The 13,273-nt window shown below is 46.5% G+C and overlaps 1 protein-coding gene across 4 annotated transcripts in view; it reads left to right on the forward strand.

Moving 5' to 3' along the window:
- The first annotated feature begins 486 nt into the window (after nucleotides 1-486).
- The window catches only part of LOC135575088 (neurocalcin-delta A), a 74,220-nt gene continuing 61,433 nt past the window's right edge, over nucleotides 487-13,273 (forward strand). For 2 of the 4 annotated variants that reach the window (XM_065027261.1, XM_065027259.1), the window contains exon 1: nucleotides 489-757. The gene's annotated coding sequence lies outside the window, so the exon portion shown is untranslated. Of the gene's footprint in view, nucleotides 767-13,273 lie in introns of all 4 variants that reach the window. The other 2 variants (XM_065027262.1, XM_065027260.1) reach the window with 2 other exon arrangements.

Consider the following 13,273-nt stretch of genomic DNA (forward strand, 5'->3'; position numbering starts at 1 on the left):
AGTAGTCAGCTGAGATCAGACTGCGTGTGGTTCAGTAGTTAGCTGAGATCAGACTGCGTGTGGTTCAGTAGTCAGCTGAGATCAGACTGCGTGTGGTTCAGTAGTTAGCTGAGATCAGACTGTGTGTGGTTCAGTAGTCAGCTGAGAACAGACTGCATGGGGTTCAGTAGTTAGCTGAGAACAGACTGCGTGGGGTTCAGTAGTTAGCCGAGAAGATCAGACTGCTTATAGTATGAAAATGGACCTAAACCCAAACCCCCTTCCCTCTTTTTCCAGGTGACTCAGTTCAGTTGTCCAGTTTAAAAGGAGACCTTTGAAACTCTGCAGGGTTGATGTTAACACGCGTCTGTCGTCTCTCTGTGCTGCTGACAGACCTGTAGAGTGTATTTCCCAGCTTTCAGCAGTAGCCCCCCTTGTGTTCTACTGTTACCAGGGCAACGCCTTTCATAGAACCGTGTCATGTGACCCCCACCGGGGGTTTGACGTCAGAGAGGAGAGGAGGCAGAGTTTGGGTGAACAGCTTCGCTCAGACATTTTAGTTAGCAGCTGTGGGGGCTCGTGAGATTCTTCTTCTTGGGTTTTGGGAGTCGCTAGTTGTTGTCAGTTCTGCCTGGTGTCTAGCTAGTCGAGCCTCTTTCTCTGTTCTGTTAGCTAGATCCTCTCCTGTTGTCACTGCTGCCTGTAGCTGACGCTCTGCAAACATAGGACCTGTTGGATTATGGACTGTTAATAACAGACCTACGTTACTACACACCAGGTGAGTGAGGTAAGATCTCTGGGTCTTGTCTTTTTGTGTGAGGAAACCGGTTGTTTTTTGTTTAAATGATTTGCTATTTTTCTTTTCATCTCGGCAACACACGCTTCTCTTGTGGCTTTTGCGATGTTGTGAAAGCTGCAGGATTGACCACAATGCAACAGTCGGCAGAACATTTGCATTGTGTTGGTTTGAATAAGGAACTGTGAAGGGTTATGAAATGTTACTTTCCCATGAGTCCAGAGACTGAGGAGTTAGAATACTGTTAGAGGGGGTTAGAATACTGTTGGAGGGGGTTAGAATACTGTTGGTTAGAGGGGGTTAGAATACTGTTGGTTAGAGGGGGTTAGAATACTGTTGGTTAGAGGGGGTTAGAATACTGTTGGTTAGAGGGGTTAGAATACTGTTTTTTAGAGGGGGTTAGAATACTGTTGGTTAGAGGGGGTTAGAATACTGTTAGAGGGGGTTAGAATACTGTTAGAGGGGGTTAGAATACTGTTGGAGGGGTTAGAATACTGTTGGAGGGGTTAGAATACTGTTGGAGGGGGTTAGAATACTGTTGGAGGGGGTTAGAATACTGTTGGTTAGAGGGGGTTAGAATACTGTGAGAGGGGGTTAGAATACTGTTAGGGGGTTAGAATACTGTTGAGGGGGTTAGAATACTGTGAGGGGGTTAGAATACTGTGAGGGGGTTAGAATACTGTGAGAGGGGGCTAGAATACTGTGAGAGGGGTTAGAATACTGTGAGAGGGGGTTAGAATACTGTGAGAGGGGGTTAGAATACGGTTAGAGGGGGTTAGAATACTGTTGGTTAGAGGGGATTAGAATACTGTTGGATAGAGGGGATAGAATACTGTTGGATAGAGGGGATAGAATACTGTTGGTTAGAATATTGTTGGATAGAGGGGTTAGAATACTGTTGGATAGAGGGGGTTAGAATACTGTTGGTTAGAGGGGTTAGAATACTGTTAGAGGGGGTTAGAATACTGTTGGTTAGAGGGGGTTAGAATACTGTTGGTTAGAGGGGGATAGAATACTGTTGGTTAGAGGGGGTTAGAATACTGTTGGTTAGAGGGGGATAGAATACTGTTGGTTAGAGGGGTTAGAATACTGTTAGTTAGAGGGGGTTAGAATACTGTTGGATAGAGGGGGTTAGAATACTGTTGGATAGAGGGGGTTAGAATACTGTTGGATAGAGGGGTTAGAATACTGTTGGATAGAGGGGTTAGAATACTGTTGTAAAGAGGGGTTAGAATACTGTTGGATAGAGGGGGTTAGAATACTGTTGGTTAGAGGGGGTTAGAATACTGTTGGATAGAGGGGGTTAGAATACTGTTGGAGGGGGTTAGAATACTGTTGGAAAGAGGGGGTTAGAATACTGTTGGAAAGAGGGGGTTAGGGTTAGAAGTAATGTAGGAGTAAAATGCTGTGGTGTAGGAGTAATGCTCCTGGAGGACTGTGGTGTAGGAGTATTGCTCCTGGAGGACTGTGGTGTAGGAGTAATGCTCCTGGAGGACTGTGGTGTAGGAGTAATGCTCCTGGAGGACTGTGGTGTAGGAGTAATGCTCCTGGAGGACTGTGGTGTAGGAGTAATGCTCCTGGAGGACTGTGGTGTAGGAGTAATGCTCCTGGAGGACTGTGGTGTAGGAGTAATGCTCCTGGAGGACTGTGGTGTAGGAGTAATGCTCCTGGAGTCATTTCAAGCTCCACACGGCTCCCGACGCTTTCTAATGTCAGTGGGCTGGAGGGATTGAGGTTGGGGCTGGAGGGATTGAGGTTGGGGCTGGAGGGATTGAGGTTGGGGCTGGAGGGATTGAGGTTGGGGCTGGAGGGATTGAGGTTGGGGCTGAGGTTGGGGCTGGAGGGATTGAGGTTGGGGCTGGAGGGATTGAGGTTGGGGCTGGAGGGATTGAGGTTGGGGCTGGAGGGATTGAGGTTGGGGCTGGAGGGATTGAGGTTGGGGCTGAGGCTTGGGGCTGGGGGCTGAGGTTGGGGCTGGAGGGCTGGGGTTAGAGGGGGAGTTCAGGGGGCAAGCAGCTGCCTCAGAGGAGGGAATGGGGTTTAAAGTGGGTGTGGAGAGGGAGAGGGAGGGAGAATCCAACAGCCTGTGGGGACCAGAGATAAAGAGTGGGGGAGAATCCAACAGCCTGTGGGGACCAGAGATAAAGAGGGGGGGAGAATCCAACAGCCTGTGGGGACCAGAGATAAAGAGTGGGGGGAGAATCCAACAGCCTGTGGGGACCAGAGATAAAGAGTGGGGGGGAGAATCCAACAGCCTGTGGGGACCAGAGATAAAGGAGGGGGGGAGAGAATCCAACAGCCTGTGGGGACCAGAGATAAAGGGGGGAGGGAGGGAGAGAATCCAACAGCCTGTGGGGACCAGAGATAAAGGAGGGGGAGGGAGAGAATCCAACAGCCTGTGGGGACCAGAGATAAAGGGGGGGGGGGGGTTACATATTTCCTCTACAGACATGACATGTTCTCTTCTCCCTCGCTTTATCTTTTCCTCTTGTTCTCCCTCTCTGTTGTAGTCAACTTAGTACAGCAGTTTAGGATGTAGACTGGTGAGCTGGGTCCATTACTCTGATGAGGTAGTTTAGGATGTAGACTGATGAGCTGGGTCCATTACTCTGATGAGGTAGTTTAGGATATAGACTGGTGAGCTGGGTCCATTACTCTGATGAGGTAGTTTAGGATATAGACTGGGTCCATTACTCTGATGAGGTAGTTTAGGATATAGACTGGGTCCATTACTCTGATGAGGTAGTTTAGGATGTAGACTGGGTCCATTACTCTGATGAGGTAGTTTATGATATAGACTGGGTCCATTTCTCTGATGATGAGGTAGTTTAGGATATAGACTGATGAGCTGGGACCATTACTCTGATGAGGTAGTTTAGGATATAGACTGATGAGCCAGGGACATTACTCTGATGAGGTAGTTTAGGATGTCGACTGATGAGCCAGGTCCATTACTCTGATGTAGTTTAGGATATAGACTGATGAGCTCGGTCCATTCCTCTGATGATGAGGTAGTTTAGGATGTAGACTGGTGAGCTTGGTCCATTACTCTGATGATGAGGTAGTTTAGGATGTAGACTGGTGACCTCGGTCCATTACTCTGATGAGGTAGTTTAGGATATAGACTGATGAGCTGGGTCCATTACTCTGATGAGGTAGTTTAGGATGTCGACTGATGAGCTGGGTCCATTCCTCTATGATGATGAGGTAGTTTAGGATGTAGACTGATGAGCTGGGTCCATTACTCTGATGATGAGGTAGTTTAGGATGTAGACTGGGTCCATTACTCTGATGAGGTAGTTTATGATATAGACTGGGTCCATTTCTCTGATGATGAGGTAGTTTAGGATATAGACTGATGAGCTGGGACCATTACTCTGATGAGGTAGTTTAGGATATAGACTGATGAGCCAGGTCCATTACTCTGATGAGGTAGTTTAGGATGTCGACTGATGAGCTGGGTCCATTACTCTGATGAGGTAGTTTAGGATATAGACTGGGTCCATTACTCTGATGAGGTAGTTTAGGATATAGACTGGGTCCATTACTCTGATGATGAGGTAGTTTAGGATGTAGACTGGGTCCATTACTCTGATGAGGTAGTTTATGATATAGACTGGGTCCATTTCTCTGATGATGAGGTAGTTTAGGATATAGACTGATGAGCTGGGACCATTACTCTGATGAGGTAGTTTAGGATATAGACTGATGAGCCAGGGACATTACTCTGATGAGGTAGTTTAGGATGTCGACTGATGAGCTCGGTCCATTACTCTGATGATGAGGTAGTTTAGGATGTCGACTGATGAGCTGGGTCCATTACTCTGATGATGAGGTAGTTTAGGATGTAGACTGATGAGCCAGGTCCATTACTCTGATGAGGTAGTTTAGGATATAGACTGATGAGCTCGGTCCATTCCTCTGATGATGAGGTAGTTTAGGATGTAGACTGGTGAGCTTGGTCCATTACTCTGATGATGAGGTAGTTTAGGATGTAGACTGGTGACCTCGGTCCATTACTCTGATGAGGTAGTTTAGGATATAGACTGATGAGCTGGGTCCATTACTCTGATGAGGTAGTTTAGGATGTCGACTGATGAGCTGGGTCCATTCCTCTATGATGATGAGGTAGTTTAGGATGTAGACTGATGAGCTGGGTCCATTACTCTGATGATGAGGTAGTTTAGGATGTAGACTGGGTCCATTACTCTGATGAGGTAGTTTATGATATAGACTGGGTCCATTTCTCTGATGATGAGGTAGTTTAGGATATAGACTGATGAGCTGGGACATTTACTCTGATGAGGTAGTTTAGGATATAGACTGATGAGCCAGGTCCATTACTCTGATGAGGTAGTTTAGGATGTCGACTGATGAGCTCGGTCCATTACTCTGATGATGAGGTAGTTTAGGATGTCGACTGATGAGCTGGGTCCATTACTCTGATGATGAGGTAGTTTAGGATGTAGACTGATGAGCTGGGTCCATTCCTCTGATGATGAGGTAGTTTAGGATGTAGACTGATGAGCCAGGTCCATTACTCTGATGAGGTAGTTTAGGATATAGACTGATGAGCTGGGTCCATTACTCTGATGATGAGGTAGTTTAGGATGTCGACTGATGAGCCAGGTCCATTACTCTGATGTAGTTTAGGATATAGACTGATGAGCTCGGTCCATTCCTCTGATGATGAGGTAGTTTAGGATGTAGACTGGTGAGCTTGGTCCATTACTCTGATGATGAGGTAGTTTAGGATGTAGACTGGTGACCTCGGTCCATTACTCTGATGAGGTAGTTTAGGATATAGACTGATGAGCTGGGACCATTACTCTGATGATGAGGTAGTTTAGGATGTCGACTGATGAGCTCGGTCCATTACTCTGATGATGAGGTAGTTTAGGATGTCGACTGATGAGCTGGGTCCATTCCTCTGATGATGAGGTAGTTTAGGATGTAGACTGATGAGCCAGGTCCATTACTCTGATGAGGTAGTTTAGGATATAGACTGATGAGCTGGGTCCATTACTCTGATGAGGTAGTTTAGGATATAGACTGATGAGCCAGGTCCATTACTCTGATGAGGTAGTTTAGGATGTCGACTGATGAGCTCGGTCCATTACTCTGATGATGAGGTAGTTTAGGATGTCGACTGATGAGCTGGGTCCATTCCTCTGATGATGAGGTAGTTTAGGATGTAGACTGATGAGCCAGGTCCATTACTCTGATGAGGTAGTTTAGGATATAGACTGATGAGCTGGGTCCATTACTCTGATGATGAGGTAGTTTAGGATTTCGACTGATGAGCCAGGTCCATTACTCTGATGTAGTTTAGGATATAGACTGATGAGCTCGGTCCATTCCTCTGATGATGAGGTAGTTTAGGATGTAGACTGGTGAGCTTGGTCCATTACTCTGATGATGAGGTAGTTTAGGATGTAGACTGGTGACCTCGGTCCATTACTCTGATGAGGTAGTTTAGGATATAGACTGATGAGCTGGGTCCATTACTCTGATGAGGTAGTTTAGGATGTCGACTGATGAGCTGGGTCCATTCCTCTATGATGATGAGGTAGTTTAGGATGTAGACTGATGAGCTGGGTCCATTACTCTGATGATGAGGTAGTTTAGGATGTAGACTGGTGAGCTTGGTCCATTACTCTGATGATGAGGTAGTTTAGGATGTAGACTGATGAGCTGGGTCCATTACTCTGATGATGAGGTAGTTTAGGAAGTGGACTGATGAGCCAGGTCCATTACTCTGATGTAGTTTAGGATATAGACTGATGAGCTCGGTCCATTACTCTGATGATGAGGTAGTTTAGGATATAGACTGATGAGCTGGGTCCATTCCTCTGATGAGGTATTTCAGGATGTAGACTGGGTCCATTACTCTGATGATGAGGTAGTTTAGGATGTAGACTGGTTACCTGGGTCCATTACTCTGATGAGGTAGTTTAGGATATAGACTGGTGACCTGGGTCCATTACTCTGATGAGGTAGTTTAGGATATAGACTGATGAGCTGGGTCCATTACTCTGATGAGGTAGTTTAGGATGTCGACTGATGAGCTGGGTCCATTCCTCTATGATGATGAGGTAGTTTAGGATGTAGACTGATGAGCTGGGTCCATTACTCTGATGATGAGGTAGTTTAGGATATAGACTGGTGAGCTTGGTCCATTACTCTGATGATGAGGTAGTTTAGGATGTAGACTGATGAGCTGGGTCCATTACTCTGATGATGAGGTAGTTTAGGATGTAGACTGTTGACCTGGGGTCTAATCCTCTGAGATGATATTGAGGTAGTTTAGGATACAGACTGTTGACCTGGGGTCTAATCCTCTGAGATGATATTGAGGTAGTTTAGGATGTAGACTGTTGACCTGGGGTCTAATCCTCTGAGATGATATTGAGGTAGTTTAGGATGTAGACTGTTGACCTGGGGTCTAATCCTCTGAGATGATATTGAGGTAGTTTGAGATGATAATGATGATTAATCCTCTGAGATGATATTGAGGTAGTTTGAGATGATAATGATGATTAATCCTCTGAGATGATATTGAGGTAGTTTGAGATAATAATCCTCTGAGATGATATTGAGGTAGTTTGAGATGATAATGATGCTAATCCTCTGAGATGATGTTGAGGTAGTTTGAGATGATAATGATGCTAATCCTCTGAGATGATGTTGAGGTAGTTTGAGATGATAATGATGATAATCCTCTGAGATGATGTTGAGGTAGTTTGAGATGATAATGATGATAATCCTCTGAGATGATGTTGAGGTAGTTTGAGATGATAATGATGGTAATCCTCTGAGATGATATTGAGGTAGTTTGAGATGATAATGATGGTAATCCTCTGAGATTATGTTGAGGTAGTTTGAGATGATAATGATGATAATCCTCTGAGATGATATTGAGGTAGTTTGAGATGATAATGATGGTAATCCTCAGCTAAAAGCCCTCAACTCCCAGTGGAATGTAAATGCTGCTGTTTCTCTATGGGTAATGCACAACCCTGATGATGACATGTCTGTGTGTCGCTGGTGTCCAGCTGTCTGTGTGTCACTGTCCAGCTGTCTGTGTGTCGCTGGTGTCCAGCTGTCTGTGTGTCACTGTCCAGCTGTCTGTGTGTCGCTGGTGTCCAGCTGTCTGTGTGTCGCTGGTGTCCAGCTGTCTGTGTGTCACTGTCCAGCTGTCTGTGTGTCGCTGGTGTCCAGCTGTCTGTGTGTCTCTGGTGTCCAGCTGTCTGTGTGTCGCTGGTGTCCAGCTGTCTGTGTGTCGCTGGTGTCCAGCTGTCTGTGTGTCGCTGTCCAGCTGTCTGTGTGTCGCTGGTGTCCAGCTGTCTGTGTGTCGCTGGTGTCCAGCTGTCTGTGTGTCGCTGGTGTCCAGCTGTCTGTGTGTCGCTGGTGTCCAGCTGTCTGTGTGTCGCTGGTGTCCAGCTGTCTGTGTGTCGCTGGTGTCCAGCTGTCTGTGTGTCGCTGGTGTCCAGGTGTCTGTGTGTCGCTGGTGTCCAGCTGTCTGTGTGTCGCTGGTGTCCAGCTGTCTGTGTGTCGCTGGTGTCCAGCTGTCTGTGTGTCGCTGGTGTCCAGCTGTCTGTGTGTCGCTGGTGTCCAGCTGTCTGTGTGTCGCTGGTGTCCAGCTGTCTGTGTGTCGCTGGTGTCCAGCTGTCTGTGTGTCGCTGGTGTCCAGCTGTCTGTGTGTCGCTGGTGTCCAGCTGTCTGTGTGTCGCTGGTGTCCAGCTGTCTGTGTGTCGCTGGTGTCCAGCTGTCTGTGTGTCGCTGGTGTCCAGCTGTCTGTGTGTCGCTGGTGTCCAGCTGTCTGTGTGTCGCTGGTGTCCAGCTGTCTGTGTGTCGCTGGTGTCCAGCTGTCTGTGTGTCGCTGGTGTCCAGCTGTCTGTGTGTCGCTGGTGTCCAGCTGTCTGTGTGTCGCTGGTGTCCAGCTGTCTGTGTGTCGCTGGTGTCCAGCTGTCTGTGTGTCGCTGGTGTCCAGCTGTCTGTGTGTCGCTGGTGTCCAGCTGTCTGTGTGTCGCTGGTGTCCAGCTGTCTGTGTGTCGCTGGTGTCCAGCTGTCTGTGTGTCGCTGGTGTCCAGGTGTCTGTGTGTCGCTGGTGTCCAGCTGTCTGTGTGTCGCTGGTGTCCAGCTGTCTGTGTGTCGCTGTCTGGACGACACAGGAAGGTGTGAGCTCACCTCGTTGAAGTGTACGTTTCCCACAAGACGTTTTTAAAGTTATTTAGACTAGGGGGAAGGACAGTAAACAAGCGACACTTTTGTTCGGTTCAGCTCCAAATGTGTGGATTTGTCACAACGGAGCCTCTCTTTGAAATGGGCCGCTCACTGCAGTCACAACGGAGCCTCTCTTTGAAATGGGCCGCTCACTGCAGTCACAACGGAGCCTCTCTTTGAAATGGGCCGCTCACTGCAGTCACAACGGAGCCTCTCTTTGAAATGGGCCGCTCACTGCAGTCACAACGGAGCCTCTCTTTGAAATGGGCCGCTCACTGCAGTCACAACGGAGCCTCTCTTTGAAATGGGCCGCTCACTGCAGTCACAACGGAGCCTCTCTTTGAAATGGGCCGCTCACTGCAGTCACAACGGAGCCTCTCTTTGAAATGGGCCGCTCACTGCAGTCACAACGGAGCCTCTCTTTGAAATGGGCCGCTCACTGCAGTCACAACGGAGCCTCTCTTTGAAATGGGCCGCTCACTGCAGTCACAACGGAGCCTCTCTTTGAAATGGGCCGCTCACTGCAGTCACAACGGAGCCTCTCTTTGAAATGGGCCGCTCACTGCAGTCACAACGGAGCCTCTCTTTGAAATGGGCCGCTCACTGCAGTCACAACGGAGCCTCTCTTTGAAATGGGCCGCTCACTGCAGTCACAACGGAGCCTCTCTTTGAAATGGGCCGCTCACTGCAGTCACAACGGAGCCTCTCTTTGAAATGGGCCGCTCACTGCAGTCACAACGGAGCCTCTCTTTGAAATGGGCCGCTCACTGCAGTCACAACGGAGCCTCTCTTTGAAATGGGCCGCTCACTGCAGTCACAACGAGCCTCTCTTTGAGCCTCTCTTTGAAATGGGCCGCTCACTGCAGTCACAACGGAGCCTCTCTTTGAAATGGGCCGCTCACTGCAGTCACAACGGAGCCTCTCTTTGAAATGGGCCGCTCACTGCAGTCACAACGGAGCCTCTCTTTGAAATGGGCCGCTCACTGCAGTCACAACGGAGCCTCTCTTTGAAATGGGCCGCTCACTGCAGTCACAACGGAGCCTCTCTTTGAAATGGGCCGCTCACTGCAGTCACAACGGAGCCTCTCTTTGAAATGGGCCGCTCACTGCAGTCACAACGGAGCCTCTCTTTGAAATGGGCCGCTCACTGCAGTCACAACGGAGCCTCTCTTTGAAATGGGCCGCTCACTGCAGTCACAACGGAGCCTCTCTTTGAAATGGGCCGCTCACTGCAGTCACAACGGAGCCTCTCTTTGAAATGGGCCGCTCACTGCAGTCACAACGGAGCCTCTCTTTGAAATGGGCCGCTCACTGCAGTCAACGGAGCCTCTCTTTGAAATGGGCCGCTCACTGCAGTCACAACGGAGCCTCTCTTTGAAATGGGGCTCACTGCAGTCACAACGGAGCCTCTCTTTGAAATGGGCCGCTCACTGCAGTCACAACGGAGCCTCTCTTTGAAATGGGCCGCTCACTGCAGTCACAACGGAGCCTCTCTTTGAAATGGGCCGCTCACTGCAGTCACAACGGAGCCTCTCTTTGAAATGGGCCTTTGAAATGGGCCAGCTCACTGCAGTCACAACGGAGCCTCTCTTTGAAATGGGCACTGCTCACTGAAAGTCACAACGGAGCCTCTCTTTGAAATGGGCCGCTCACTGCAGTCACAACGGAGCCTCTCTTTGAAATGGGCCGCTCACTGCAGTCACAACGGAGCCTCTCTTTGAAATGGGCCGCTCACTGCAGTCACAACGGAGCCTCTCTTTGAAATGGGCCGCTCACTGCAGTCACAACGGAGCCTCTCTTTGAAATGGGCCGCTCACTGCAGTCACAACGGACCTCTCTTTGAAATGGGCCGCTCACTGCAGTCACAACGGAGCCTCTCTTTGAAATGGGCCGCTCACTGCAGTCACAACGGAGCCCTCTTTGAAATGGGCCGCCACTGCTTTCCAACGGACCCCTCTCTTTGAAATGGGCCGCTCACTGCAGTGAGCCTCTCTTTGAAATGGGCCGCTCACTGCAGTCAACGGAGCCTCTCTTTGAAATGGGCCGCTCACTGCAGTCACAACGGAGCCTCTCTTTGAAATGGGCCGCTCACTGCAGTCACAACGGAGCCTCTCTTTGAAATGGGCCGCTCACTGCAGTCTGGAGCCTCTCTTTGAAATGGGCCGCTCACTGCAGTCAGCCTCTCTTTGAAATGGGCCGCTCACTGCAGGAGCCTCTCTTTGAAATGGGCCGCTCACTGCAGTCACAACGGAGCCTCTCTTTGAAATGGGCCGCTCACTGCAGTCACAACGGAGCCTCTCTTTGAAATGGGCCGCTCACTGCAGTCACAACGGAGCCTCTCTTTGAAATGGGCCGCTCACTGCAGTCACAACGGAGCCTCTCTTTGAAATGGGCCGCTCACTGCATTCACAACGGAGCCTCTCTTTGAAATGGGCCGCTCACTGCAGTCACAACGGAGCCTCTCTTTGAAATGGGCCGCTCACTGCATTCACAACGGAGCCTCTCTTCCTGTTGTGAAACTGGGCTGTAGAAATACAAGCTCTCTGTCTCTGCACAGGCATGAAGAGGCCCTTTGGAGGGAGAAGCAGAGGGGTTAACTTGGAGATTGATCTCTCTGTCTCTCTGTATGTATCTCTGTCTCTCTGTCTGTCTGTCTCTCTGTATGTATCTCTGTCTCTCTGTCTGTATCTGGGGCAGCAGGTAGCCTAGTGGTTAGAGCGTTGGACTTGTAACCGAAAGGTTGCTAGATCGAATCCCCGAGCTGACAAGGTACAGATCTGTTGTTCTGCCCCTGAACAAGGCATTTAACCCACTGTTCCTAGACCAGTTAACCCACTGTTCCTAGACCAGTTAACCCACTGTTCCACTGTTCCTAGACCAGTTAACCCACTGGAATCAGTTAACCCACTGTTCCACTGTTCCAATTAACCAGTTAATATCTGTTCCTACCAGTTAACCCAGATTCTTTAACCCAGGAGTTCCACCAGTTAACCCACTGTTCCTAGGCCAGTTAACCCACTGTTTGAATTCCTAGACCAGTTAACCCACTGTTCCTAGACCAGTTAACCCACCAGTTAACCCACTGTTCCTAGACCAGTTAACCCACTGTTCCTAGACCAGTATAACTGTTACTAGACCAGTTAACCCACTGTTCCTAGACCAGTTAACCCACTGTTATAGATTAGTTAAATGTTCCTAGACCAGTTAACCCACTGTATAGACCAGTTAACCCACTGTTCCTAGACCAGTTAACCCACTAAATATAGTTAACCCACTGTATAATCACTGTTCCTAGACCAGTTAACCCACTGTTATAGAATATAACCACTGTTCCTAGACCAGTTAACCCACTGTTTAGAAATTAACCCACTAATATAGTTAACCCAATATAACCCATATTATACCCACTGTTGAAATAGTCCGTCATTGAAAATAAGAATTTGTCCTTAACTGACTTGCCTTGTTAAATAAAGGTAAAAATAAATGTTTGTTTTTTTATCTCTGTCTGTCACTCAATTGAATTAAGTTCAATTCAATCAGCTTTATTGGCATGACGTAACCATGTACAGTACAAGTCAAATGTTTGGACACACCTTCTCATTCAAGGGTTGTTCTTTATTTATTTTTACTATTTTCTACATTGTAGAATAATAGTAAAAGACATCAACACTATGAAATAACACATATGGAATCATGTAGTAACCAAAAAAGTTCAACAATTCAAAAATATCTGTTTATACTTGAGATTCTTCAAAGGAGCCACCTTTTGCCTTGATGACAGCTTTGCACATTCAGCTATGTCCCAATAATAATATAATATAATATAATATAATATAAATATAATATAATTATAATATAAATATAATATAATATAAATATAATATAATTATAATATAATATAATATAAATATAATATAAATATAATATAATATAATATAATATAATATAATATAAATATAATATAATATAATATAAATATAATATAATATAAATATAATATAATATATAATATAATATAATATATAATATAATATAATATAATATAATATAATATAAATATAATATATAATATAATATAATATAAATATAATATAATATAAATAAATATAATATAATATAATATAATATATAAATATAAATATAATATAAATATAATATAATATAAATATATAATATAATATAAATATAATATAATATAATATAATATAAATATAATATAATATAAATATAATATAATATAATATAATATAAATATAAATATAATATAATATA

The sequence above is a fragment of the Oncorhynchus nerka genome, linkage group LG14, assembly GCF_034236695.1.
Source record: "Oncorhynchus nerka isolate Pitt River linkage group LG14, Oner_Uvic_2.0, whole genome shotgun sequence".
NCBI lineage: Eukaryota > Metazoa > Chordata > Actinopteri > Salmoniformes > Salmonidae > Oncorhynchus > Oncorhynchus nerka.